We start from the raw sequence: 14,030 nt of genomic DNA, 5'->3' as shown, positions 1-14,030 counted from the left end.
CCATGTTTTTATTTTACTACAGTAATTTTGTTTTATATTTGAGTCTTGGAAGTTGTTACTACTGTAGCAACCTCTCCTTATATTTATTTTATTGCATTGTTGTGCCAAGTAAATTCTTTGATAGAAAGGTTGATACTAGATTTGGATTACTGCGCAGAAATAGATTTCTGTCTGTCACGAATTTGGGCAGGGTTCTCTGTAGCTAACTCAGAAAAATCTGCCAATTTTTGTGTGTGATCCTCAGATATGTACGCAACTTTCATTCAATTTGAGCATTTTCATCTGAGCAAGTCTGGTGCTTCTAAAAAATTCGTCTTTACGGACTGTTCTGTTTTGACAGATTCTGTCTTTTATTTCGCATTGCCTCTTTTGCTGTGTTGAATGGATTTCTTTGTTCCATTGACTTCCAGTAGCTTTGAGCAATGTCCAGAAGTGTTAAGAATGATTGTGTTACCTCTGAATATGTGAATTTTTGATTATGCACTAACCCTCTAATGAGTTTGTTTTGAGTTTGGTGTGGAGGAAGTTTTCAAGGGTCAAGAGAGGAGGATGATATATGATCAAGAAGAGTGAAAAGTCTAAGCTTGGGGATGCCCCCGTGGTTCATCCCTGCATATTTCAAGAAGACTCAAGCATCTAAGCTTGGGGATGCCCAAGGCATCCCCTTCTTCATCAACAATTTATCAGGTTTCTTCTATTGAAACTATAATTTTATTCCGTCACATCTTATGTACTTTACTTGGAGCGTCTGTGTGCTTTTATTTTCGTTTTTGTTATTTTCATTCTCTGAATAAATGCTTGTGTGGGAGAGAGACACGCTCCGCTGGTTCATATGAACACATGTGTTCTTAGCTTTTAATGTTCATGGCGAAGGTTGAAACTGCTTCGTTAATTGTTATATGGTTGGAAACAGAAAATGCTACATGTAGTAATTGGTATGATGTCTTGAATAACTTGATACTTGGCGATTTTTGTGCTCATGATTAAGCTCTTGCATCATATACTTTGCACCTATTAGTGAAGAAATACATAGAGCTGGTTAAAATTTGGTTTGCATGATTGGTCTCTCTAAGTTCTAGATATTTTCTGGTAAAGGTGTTTGAACAACAAGGAAGACAGTGTAGAGTTTTATAATGCTTGCAATATGTTCTTATGTAAGTTTTGTTGTACTAGTTCATACTTGTGTTTGCTTTAAACAACCTTGCTAGCCTAAGCCTTGTATTGAGAGGGATTACTTCTCATGCATCCAAATCCTTGAGCCAAAAACTATGTGATTCGTGTCCACCATACCTACCTACTACAGGGTATTTCTCCGCCATTCCAAAGTAAATTGCTTGAGTGCTATCTTTAAACACTTCAAAATTTATTACCTCTTATTTGTGTCAATGTTTTATAGCTCATGAGGAAGTATATGGTGTTTATCTTTCAATCTTGTTGGGCAACTTTCACCAATGGACTAGTGGCTTCATCCGCTTATCCAATAATTTTGCAAAAAGAGCTGGCAATGGGGTTCCCAGCCCCAATTAATTAACTTTCATGATTTTACAAAAAAATAGACACTCCTCCATGGTATGTGATTGTTGGACGGCACCCGAGGATTTGGTTAGCCATGGCTTGAGAAAGCAAAGATGGGGAGGAGTGTCATCTAAATAAAACTAAAATAAAAAGGCACTCCTTCATGGTATGAGATTGTTGGTAGGCACCCCGAGGATTCGGTTAGCCATGGTTTGTGAAAGTAAAGGTTGGAAGGAGTGCCACCCAAAAATAAAAATATTTCATGGGAGCCGCTCTTTGAAGGTTTGTCTGGCAAGGGGGTTTGAGTGCCCACTACCATTCGTTGACAACAAGAAACACCTCTCAAAATTTCACTTTTATGCTCTCTTTATGTTTTCAAAATAAAAGCTCTAGCACAAATATAGCAATCGATGCTTCCCTCTTCGAAGGGCCATTCTTCTACCTTCATGTTGAGTCAGTTTACCTACTTCTTTCTATCTTAGAGGCAAACACTTGTGTTAACTGTGCATTGATTCTTACATGTTTACTTATTGCACTTGTAATATTGCTTTATGTTGATAACTATCCATGAGATATACATGTTACAAGTTGAAAGCAACCGCTGAAACTTAATCTTCCTTTGTGTTGCTCCAATGCCTTTATTTAGAATCTATTGCTTTATGAGTTAACTCTTATGCAAGACTTATTGATGCTTGTCTTAAAAGTACTATTCATGAAAAGTCTTTGCTATATGATTCAGTTGTTTAATCATTGTCTTTACCATTGCTTTGAATCGCTGCATTCATCTCATATGCTTTACCATAGTATGATCAAGATTATGTTGGTAGCATGTCACTTCAGAAATTATCTTTGTTATCGTTTACCTACTCGAGGACGAGTAGGAACTAAGCTTGGGGATGCTGATACGTCTCCAACGTATCGATAATTTCTTATGTTCCATGCTTGTTTTATGACAATACCTACATGTTTTGTTCACACTTTATGATGATTTTATGCGTTTTCCGGAACTAAACGATTGACGAAACCTGAGAAAACCTTCCAGAGCCGCCGCCATCGTGAAACTCCAATTCGGGGGACAGAAGTCTCTGTTCCGGCACCCTGCCGGGACGGGGAATTGCCCCCGGAAGCCGTCTCCACCGCCATCTTCACCGCCATCGCTGTCTCCATGATGAGGAGGGAGTAATTCATCCCCGGGGCTGAGAGCTCTGCTGTAGCTATGTGGTTCATCTCTCTCTTTGTGATCTAGTTGAATATCATCTATGTGCTACTCTAGTGATGTTATTAAAGTAGACTATTCCTCCTTCATGATGTAATGTTGACAGTGTGTGCATCATGTAGTACTTGGTATAAGCTATGATTGTGATCTCTTGTAGATTATGAAGTTAACTATTACTATGATAGTATTGATGTGATCTATTCCCCTTTCATAGTCTGTCGGTGACGGTGTGCATGCTATGTTAGTACTCGGTATAATTGCGTTGGTCTATCATGCACTCTAAGGTTACTTAAATATGAACATTGAATGTTGTGGAGCTTGTTAACTCCGGCATTGAGGTGCTCTTGTAGCCCTACACAATTAGTGGTGTTCATCATCCAACAAGAGAGTGTAGAGTGGTTTTATTATGTGATCAATGTTGAGAGTGTCCACTAGTGAAAGTAGGATCCCTAGGCCTTGTTTTCAAACATCGAATCTCCGTTTGTTTACTTTTTTGTTGCATGTTTACTCGCTGCCATATTTTATTCAGATTGCTATTACCACTCATATACATCCATACCACTTGTATTTCACTATCTCTTCGCCGAACTAGTGCACCTATACATCTGACAAGTGTATTAGGTGTGTTGGGGACACAAGAGACTTCTTGTATCGTGATTGCAGGGTTGCTTGAGAGGGATATCTTTGACCTCTTCCTCCCTGAGTTCGATAAACCTTGGGTGATCCACTTAAGGGAAAACTTGCTGCTGTTCTACAAACCTCTGCTCTTGGAGGCCCAACACTGTCTACAGGAATAGAAGCGTGCGTAGACATCAGTGGTCTCATGAATATGTGTAGGAATTGAATAGGAGTTTTGGAATCTTGTATCCTTGTCTTTTTGCCTCGATTCGATGATCTGTAGGTACCCATATTTATTAGATCGATCAAGGGAAGAGGTGGGATGAGGGAAGAACGTCGTGCTATCACGAAACCTGAGTGACAAAAAGAGGAAAGTAATGGTACATGTTTAGTGATTCGCTTGGGATCAACGGCACAATCATCTAGCTTATTGCTTTGGTTTGCATTCATTTACTTAATAGTTGTTGTTACTCGCGGATGTGGGAACAATGGTTGGACCAAGAGACTCTTGTCACCTCTAGCTTTATGAGCAATAGTATTTACGGGTGTGCTCCTCACAAATGTCTTATCACTATTTTATTTACTACACATTTGTACTTCATTTCTACATGTACGCATAGCTGCAGGAGAATCCTTGACCCTAGCCTATTCCCGTCCATTGAACACAACATAAAACAAAAGAAACTAGAAAGATCCGGTAAACATAAAATTAAACAAACTAGCAAATCTTGTAGACGTTTCCTTTACACCATTTTAATTATGCTTTCCGAGGTTCGATTAAACGTAGGTCTTCTAGTGAAAAATCTTACAATACTAAATCCATAATCCGGATTTAAGGTATCACCATCCCACCCCATACATCTCTTATTGTTGTAGATACACTTTGATTTCTGCCATGGAACCCATCAATCTTTGTTGATAGATATGAAATTCCACTTCCTAGAGCACTACCTCCCACAAGGCAAGGTTGTTAGAATACTCTAGCTTCGAGGCGAAGGACATGTGAGTTCTTGGCGAAACCACCAATGACACCCGGGTCCCATGAATTAGATGAATAGGGGTAGGTGTCCCAACATCCACTCGCTCGCCAACGCCAGTCAGTAGAATAATGCTATCCCACTCATGGAGGATAGATGCGATTATGCCAGGCCTAGACTGAACATGCACCATTGTCCCTTCTCGTTTAACCTGATCCCCTGAAACCCGTACTCCACGATGTCTACTTGATGGAGTTGATTGGCTAGATCTTCTAGGATGGCAGGTAGCATATGCTAGCGGTAGTGTTCTTTTTGTGTGATGTGTATCCCTGTTTGCATTACCGCTGGATATATGAACAATAATAAGCTACTTTGCATGTAAAGGAATCCAAAATGACATATATACCAATCTTCAAGTCATGTATCAAAAAAGGTCATCCCTACCAAAGGAAACAAATCCAATGCTTGAGAAAGTACTTGTTTTTTCACATTTTTGAAAACTAATCAAGATTCCGTGAAAATTTGCATGATAAATACATTGGAGAATTATTGTATGGTCCTTTGTAGGGAGTGACTAATTCTTAGTCGATTGAGAATAACTCTTAGTTAGGTGACATCATCAAATCTCAGTTGTAGGCATTTGAAACTAATGAATAGCACGAATCAAGAAGCAATATTATGGTCAAGGGCATTTTCTCAGCAGCCCATGTTGCAACTCATGACTAGCATGGATCACGAAGTAATCCGATAGTTTATGATATTTTCTCAGTAACCTCATTTGCAACTAGGATAATCTTAGTAATAGCTCATGTTGCAACTCATGGTTGATACGAATCACAAGTTCACAACAAATCCACCAACTAAAATTCAACTGAGAATTAGCAAAACCGTCTTTTATAACCTTTATATGCTTCCATGTTCTCATGGGGATTTAATGAATATGAATTTTTGTGCTCTTCTTGTGTGTTGTGTTTCTTTGTTTTGCATTGCTGAGTTGGAGTGAAATTGGATATATGTACAAGAAGAAACTACTTCATAACTCATCAATTTTTTTGAACGGGGAACAAACCCGAAGTCCTGAGAAGCTGTATTAAGCGTCGAGACATTTCACAAAGAGGGTGTCAATTGAAAATAAAATAACAAACTGGTCGTCAACAATTCTATAAAAGACCCAAAAATAAAAGAAGAATTGCAATGGAGTCCCTCTTCTTCACCCTAGGTCTGGTAGAACCTCAAAGCGTAGTCATGGGCGACAACATTGGGGACGAGACAATGACTCTCCGAAATTGTATGTATGTTGAGGCATTTCAGTACGTCTATTCACTCATTTTAGCTCGTATATAGTTGACATTGAAATATCAAAAACATCTTCTATTTCAGAAACGAAGGGAGTAGTTTATTTTCACCCGGGTGTCCTGCCATCCTAGAAGTCTTTTTTTTTTTTGTATATTTACTTATTTGAACCAGGCCATAGAGCTAGCTGGTTTACTCAACCCACGTCCCACCCAATAAAACACCTACCAACTCCATCCCCTTCGTCCTCCCTCCCCACGCCGCATCTACATGATACAATCCTAAAGAAAGCTGCTAAAACCTAAAGCTGGTGGAAAGCTGCCTCCCCCTCTCCCTTTGGTGTTGTCTGCGCAGCAGCAAAGCCAAAAAAACAACACTGCTCCATAGAGGCATAGACCTTTTCCTCCCCCTCTCGATTCCAAGCTGTATCCACATCTCCTCGACCTTTTTGTTTATGTTTATTCTTCTCGTCTCCGGCCACCTCCTGCTAGCTAGCTAGACTGAAACTCCTTCCCCCTAGCTTATATAGAGACCTGTCGCTTCCGGTGATCCATTCGCATGGCTTGGAGTAGTGATCGATCACGAGCAAGAACGTAGACACGCAAACTCACCAGAGATCTAGTAATATCTTGTGTTCGATTAGGTTGCCACCATGTTGAGTAGTTCTTGCGCGCTGACGGCCGCGCCGCCTCCGGAGGGGGCCGCTGGGCCACCTGATCCTTTCCGGCCGATGCAGATCGCCAACGGCAACGCCTGCACGAAGAGGAAGCGGCGGCCAGCCGGCACACCTGGTAAGTGTAGAGGTTGATTTCACATCCGATGACATTGTCACCACTCACGGCGACCTCACGCGCGCCGGCACGCATTGCAGACCCGGACGCGGAGGTGGTGTCTCTGTCGCCGCGGACGCTGCTGGAGTCTGACCGGTACGTGTGCGAGATCTGCAACCAGGGGTTCCAGCGGGACCAGAACCTGCAGATGCACCGGCGGCGTCATAAGGTGCCGTGGAAGCTGCTGAAACGGGAGGCCGGCGAGGCGGCGCGGAAGCGGGTGTTCGTGTGCCCCGAGCCGACGTGCCTCCACCACGACCCCGCGCATGCCCTGGGCGACCTCGTCGGCATCAAGAAGCACTTCCGGCGGAAGCACAGCGGCCACCGCCAGTGGGCCTGCTCCCGCTGCTCCAAGGCCTACGCCGTCCACTCCGACTACAAGGCGCACCTCAAGACCTGCGGCACCCGCGGCCACACCTGCGACTGCGGCCGCGTCTTCTCCCGGTAACTACACTTGAACAACATGCCAATCGCCGCAATATTCTACGAGTACTTCAACAATACAATTTAACTTGGTATTTGGATGTTGTATTTCCTAGGAGTAGCAGTATCCTACGAGCGGAATCTCTAGCTTTCTTTTGCAAGATTTGGCAAAATGTGCGCAGAAAGGCGTCATGATTTTTTTTTTGGGTCGGGTTGGGCCACTTTGTCTGCGTAGGCCTTGGGCCTCACAGTATGTTGTGTCATCAATAGGGGAGATGGGAAAGGACAGGCAGACAGGCACAATTCCCGAGGGCAGCTAGTGCATGAGTGTATGCGTACGTACGTACTCCTACGTAATTGGTTGCTTGTGCATCTCTTTCTGCTGCCGGCCGCGCCCCGGGCTAACTATAGCTAGGTACTCCTCAGTTTGGTTCTTCTTCCTTTGCCTGCCTTTGCAACGCAAGCTCCATTTAATGTCTCCGTCCTCGACCACGATCTAACTAGCTCCTGATCGCCGGCTTGGCTTCTCTCCATGCAGTACGCATCCTTGTCACACCAAGTGGCTCAGTGGCTGTAACATGACATGATGCGTCCCGTGTGCAGGGTGGAGAGCTTTATCGAGCACCAGGACATGTGCGACGCCAGCCGGCCCCGGGGCGACACGACGTCGTCGTCGCCGGGCCATACAGGCGGCAGGGTGGTAGGCGCGGCAGCTGCTTCCAACTCTCATCACCATCAGCTACATGCGGCGTCCCTGTCGCGGACGGCGTCCAGCGCCAGCCCGTCCAGCGGGGGCGAGCTCGTGGGGAGCCCCGTGGCCTGGCCTTGCGGCCCGGCGACAGCGAGCCCCACGGCAGCCAACGTCGCAGCATTCCATCGGATGTTCGACCAGACGCTGTCATCGACATCTCCGATGCCGTCCGACCGCCGCAGCGCCGGGACTCAAAACCTGGAGCTGCAGCTCATGCCGCCGCGCGGGGGCGGAGCGGCTCCTCCTGGTACAGCTGTTACGTATCGTCCGTCGCCGCGTCCCCCTGCCGTTCTTCACGCTCCCCGGCAGCTGGGCGCCGACCCTGTGCGGCTGCAGCTCTCCATCGGCTGCGGCGGCGCGCCGGACGACAGCAGCGTGGAGTCGGCCCCGGCAGCGGCTACGACGCTGAAGGAGGAAGCCCGGGAGCAGCTAAGGCTGGCGACTGCAGAGATGGCATCGGCGGACGAGACGCGGGCGCAGGCGAGGCGCCAGGTGGAGCTGGCCGAGCAGGAGCTGGCGGGCGCTCGACGCGTGAGGCAGCAGGCGCAGCTGGAGCTCAGCCGCGCCCACGTGCTCCGCGACCACGCCGTGCGCCAGATCGACGCAACGCTGATGGAGATCACCTGCTACGGCTGCCGCCACAACTTCCGGGCGAGGGCGGCCTCCATGAACGCGAGGTAGCCAGCTACGTGTCGTCCGTGCTGACCGAGGGCGGCGACACCGAGGTCGACAACGACGGCCACCACCAGCTCCTCCTCCATGCCGAGGACCTGCCAAGAAGCCACCGTGCCATGATGGAGATGGACATCAACTAGGTCCATCGATCTCTAGCTAGCTGCCTAGCTGACTCGTCGCACCGATGTTTATTAACCTTCAGCATATTTTTAGGTTGAGTCCTTCAACATTCAGCTTGCTCGATCTCCTTTCTTTTGTTTCACCAACGGGATAGGAGATCGATGTGCTGCGTGATGGTGTAATTTGATGAGATGATTGCCATAATGCCCTCTAGGTACAGACTCTAAGCCCTAGTGGGGGTGTTATTGGTCTCTCATGGCAACAGGGCAGAAAAGGCAAAAGGGGTCCATGCTAATTGCGACGTGCATGGAATCTTTCACTTGTTTGCATGCGATTGGATTTTCTCCTAGTTACCTTCTGCTTCAGCATTTCAGCGGCCGTACATGTCTGCATCATTGCATGTATACATCAAGAAAGGGCGATCTTGGCTGCATTTTCGCTAACACCTTAAGATTTACTCCACAATGACATCTGATTAAGTACTAGTAGGACAATGACATCTCATACACTAAAGAAACATCACATTTTTTTAGATCAAATTCACATCTGATTAAGCATTGTCATTCACATTCATTCAAATTTGATAAATATATGCTATGCTAAGGCATTTACTCCTAAATTCTTGCTTGAATGGCACTGTTTTTCAAAATACTTAGGTTAGTTTCTTTTGTTTATTAATATTTTTTATCAAATTTTCTTGGAGTTTAGGTTCTTGGTTCAAATTTGATTGAGGTGAGTGCACAATTAAAATCCTAAATGAATGGAACAGATGACCTAGAAGTTTACCATATACTCAGAGTAGTTAATTTACTAACTTTTTTTAGAATTGCTTTTATGCATTTTGATTTTTCATATACAAATTGGGTTGCAGTTGTTGAATATAAATATTTTGCCTAATTTCTTTCCATCGATTCAGAATTTTGGAAGAGTTGGCTAGTGTATCAATCTTTCATGGTATTAGAGTTAAGAGGTCTCGAGTTCAAGACCATGCTCGCGCAGTATTACAAATAAATAAAAAATGATTATGCGGCATGCACCGAACCCACGCTAAGGACTAAGATAGCCTAGACTTGAGGGGGTGTTGAATATAAAAATATTGCTAGCTTCTTCCCATTAGTTAGGAATTTTGAAGGAGTGTGCTAGTGCATCAATCTTTCAGAAATATATATACGCATTTAAATATGTTAGGAGTACATAGAGTGGGTTTTGGTACTTGAATTTGCATGCGTGTCTGATGGGCCTTGTGTTCCATTGTGGACGACTGGGAGCTGCCGTGGTGGACCCTCGACGGTGAAGATGATGTGGCTGCTTGTGGTAGTCTTGGTTGGCGCAAGCTCAACATATTTCTCCCATGAATTAATATCATAGGTGAAGTTGGAGTTGTCTCTGGTTGGCTATGCGGTCAGCCGATTGGCATGATCCAATGTGGGGCGCTTGGAGGTGATGGGTGATGATGATGATGCTTATGGACAACCTCGATGGTTGTTCTCTTCTCAATGGTGTGTGTGTGTGCGCGCGCATTGCTTTGGTAGTTAGGTTGGTTGGGTGTGCCCTTTTTGAGACCACATTGTAACTCGATGGCCGGCATTTGGGTTGCTAGTAATCATGGTTTTTACCTGGTTTTCCTCTATGGTTGTTCTCTTATATTTAATTAATACTCCCTCTCTCACAGTTTATTAGGCGTGCACGTACCTCTAGGTCGCAAATTTGATCAACTTAGCTGTAATTATACGTTATAAAAATTATATCATTAGAAAATTTAGATGTTCTATTTTCTAATGATATAATTTTTGTATTATATAATTTAAATTATAGGTTAAATTGGCGACCTAGAGATACGGGGAAGACTAGTAAACTGAGACGGAGGGAGTAATGAAAATGCCAACTCTATTAATTAAATTGTTTCAGAAAGTAAAACGTGCTACACACACACTCAGCATGTTTTTACCAAGTAGCTACCCATTGTCTGGGTTATTATCCCTAAAGTCTGGGTTATGCGTTATTAAATGTTAAATGTTAAAGGTTATAGTTTTGTTTTGTTACTTCATCCCTTAATTTGGTCCAATTTACTCCTCTATATGCTCCATACACATGAGTGGTAATTGATACTCCGTCCGTCTAAAAATAAGTGTCTCAACTTTTTTTAGATACAGATGTATCTACAATTAAAATATATCAAAAATTTAGACATTCTTTTTTTGGACGAATGTAGTACTACGGTGCATTTGTGTTATTTGGATGTTGTGTACTCTGAGGGGACAAACACTGAGAGGGGAAACGGAAAATGCCATAAGAGATAAAATCTTAACCCAAGCTCATGAGCATCAGTCATAGTTGTCGTTGCTGAGCAGTGGCACCACAGTTGTAGTCCAAAACAAGCACGCCCTCGCGCATACACACGACCGTTCTCTCTCCATCTCCTTCTCGATCTCTGCCAACATAACTGACGAAACGTTCCTGTACATGACAATAATGGGCATTGAAATAGATGAGGACACATTGTTTTCAGCGCCACTGCTGCCCCCACTCATCACTTTCCCTCTCTCTGCGTCTGTCTTGCTCTGTACCCCTCCCTCTCACAGCACTGAAAGATATGCAGGAAGCGTCAGTGCATGCATGTGTCATGTGTGTCCGGTCAAGAGAGAGTAAGTATTGTACTATTTGATGTAGAGGGGCATCGATCGATATTTGAAATCTGATATCAACTGTCCACGACTTGCGATGCGTGAGAATTTGACAGCAGTTCTAGACAAGGTAGCATTTCGTGGGGGACTGCTGTTGCACACGTGGTGTGCACCAACGAATGTTCTCTAATTACTCTTTGTCATACTGCTACTACTCATATATTGTTGCTACGTTGTAAAGCTCTGGATCAGCCCTAATGTTGATTTGATGTTGGCTGCTTCCGTGGTGAGTAGTAAATAAAAGAGAACATTCTGTCACTAGCCACCACGAAAACACTCGCCCTGTGTCCACCCAAATCAGTCAATTTGATGGATGTCACGACTGGGTTGTTTGGTTCGGAGGGTATTCTTAGGGCATCTCCAGCGGCGCGACGCATTTCGGACGCCCAAAAAAGGTCACGAGCGTCCGTTTGCGTCGTCCCGCGGATATATTTTGTCCGCGCGTTCGTTTGCGTCTGGGTGTGCTCCCAGCGGGGCGATCCATTTTTTGAATTGCAACATAGTTAAAAACATTGAGAGTAGTACATAAAAATACATAAAAACTATACAAACTAGATCTATAGGCCTAAACTAGTTGCTTCCTGACGGGCCGGCACCATCGTTGCGTCGCTCCGTCGCCTGCTTCTCCGCCGTCTCCCGCGCGTCCGCTATGGCTCGGTGCGCCGCCGCGTCCTCTTGCAGGCACTGCTCCAGCCTCGCGTTGGCGGCGTCGTTCTTGAGCGTCTCGAAAGACTCGACGATGGCCCTCTGCTCCGCCGCCTTCTCCTCCGGCGTAGGCGCATCAGGGTCATCGGAGGACCAAGATATCTCCGAGTCGGAGTCCCCTGCTGCAGCGGCGGCCGCCAGCCTGCGCTGTTCCAGCTCGGCGCCCAACGCCGCGTGGCCCGCCAGCTCCTCTGCTTCCTGCGCCGCGAGTGCCAGGGCCGCAGACCCATGGTATGAGTTTGGTGGTGGTTCCATTGCAATGTGTTTATATTCACATAGGATTAACAACAAATGTCGTTCAGTGATTCTTGCGCCGTAATACCCGTGTTTACCATAAGATCTGGGGTGGGACGGAGTAGTCAGCTATTCTTTTCCCTCCCGTATAACAACGGATACAACTGCAGGTGGCCAGCATGTACATGCTTAGGTAGGGAGGAAGCATGCATAGATTCTACTGCGGGATGTATCTATGAGGGATTGTAAGGGTTGTCTGGGTCGGTCTATCTATAGTGTAAAGGGCAGGGCATGGAAAATGTCTGGAAGGGTCTACCATTATGGTATGGGGAAGGACATATGCTTGGGTCAGTCAACCTATAGATAAAGGACAGGACAGACTTACAAAAGGGTGGGTATGCGGGGTCGCAGGAAAGCCCAGTGATTGGCTATGACTTATACCTGGCCTCACACCAAGGAAGTGTGGACGAGAACTAGACTCGGCTGGTAACAAGTATAAGTTCTCTTATGGGTAAAGTAACACACCTCTGCAAAGTGTATCAAATTGTGACTTGTCACTCCCTGTTTTGGGTTTCAAACTGCCAACGCTGTTGAAAAGGAAATCCATGAAGTTCTAGGCACCCGGTGAAGGCTGGCGGACATAGCTCTTCAGAATAAAAGTAACCTTTTGAAGAAATGTTTACAAAAACCTGCATTGCCTTGGACTTTTTGGTTCATGGTCGTAGCTAGTGCATTAAACACTTCTTTCATATAATGAACTTGTTGAGTACGCTCGTACTCATCCCTCTTTAAATCCCATGCTTAGATTGCCAGCACAGCACGAGGGGGACAACGAGGAAGAAGACTACGCAGACGATGTCTACTACGATGAGCCAGATCTCTCGGGAGGCATCGAAGGGGTGGACTACCTGATCGAATACGGAGCTGACGAAACTGAGGAGGAGGCATAAGATAGTAGATTACACCGAACAATATAAAATAAGCCGCTCAAGTAGTAATGGTCCTAAGCCTAGTTCTACCGTTAGTTCTTAGGCTTTGTAGAGTTCAACTAGAACTCCCGAGTTATCCTCTACGGACCCAAGAGGAGCTCCCTTATGATGTACATTTTTGGCTTGTAATGATATTAAGTGAGTAAGTTTGGACCAGCTATGTTTCTATTGTACCACTATGAGGGATGTGATATTTGCGGATTGGTACTTCGCACATGTTATATCCACGACCAGCATACTACAACATGCAGTGGTGTGCAGGGTCACTACAATCTTCCCCACATCCACCGCGCCCTCCATCACGGCCACTATCCCGGCCACCTCCTCTTCCGATACCACCCGGCCTGGTTGGCCAGCGCCACGACCTGTGCCAGGAGTAGCTTGATCACGCCGTTGAGGACGAGTTTGCTCCCATGCATGCGCTCAGTTGTGTACGGTTCCAGGTAGTGTCAGCCAGAAGCCACTTGCCGAAACCTTCTTTCTCTAGCAAGTGCTCCCCCGTACCACATTCCTCTTTGATGTGGCCAAGATGACCACAGATAGAACAGTAGCAAGGTATTTTTTATTTCATATTTTACCCTCATCACCACTGGAGAGCTCCCTTCCGGCCGAGTTGTAACAAAGCGAGTCAACTCCTTACGCACATCTAGCCAAATTCTCGCCCACACAAACTCGCCACCATTCATGTCGACGGTGAGAACCTCCCCTATATTTACTGCCCAGATCTGTCATGATTTGCTTCTTACGGAATAGTTCAGGGATGTCATGAATCTGGACCCAAGCATGAATACGGTTCAGCGGCACCGATGAAGCCTTACAGCTGCCATCGTACTTCTCAATCAACGGGCCATGGTCTCGAAATATCCAAGGCCCTTGCTCAGTAATACGCTGCCAATCACCTAGACAGCTTGCTTGCACAATGAACCTATTATCCTCCGCCAAGTCCCTAAAGGTGACCCCTTGAGCCGGTGCCCATGCAAATTCCATCGTCTTCTTCAGT

The 14,030-nt window shown here is 45.4% G+C and overlaps 1 pseudogene; it reads left to right on the top strand.

The window, feature by feature from the left end:
- Positions 1-5,864: 5,864 nt before the first annotated feature.
- On the top strand, positions 5,865-8,737 carry LOC127318449 (protein indeterminate-domain 14-like; annotated as a pseudogene).
- Positions 8,738-14,030: the final 5,293 nt, after the last annotated feature.

The sequence above is a fragment of the Lolium perenne genome, chromosome 7 (assembly GCF_019359855.2).
Source record: "Lolium perenne isolate Kyuss_39 chromosome 7, Kyuss_2.0, whole genome shotgun sequence".
NCBI classification, from domain to species: Eukaryota; Viridiplantae; Streptophyta; class Magnoliopsida; order Poales; family Poaceae; genus Lolium; species Lolium perenne.
This window is presented reverse-complemented; position numbering and strand designations above follow the sequence as displayed.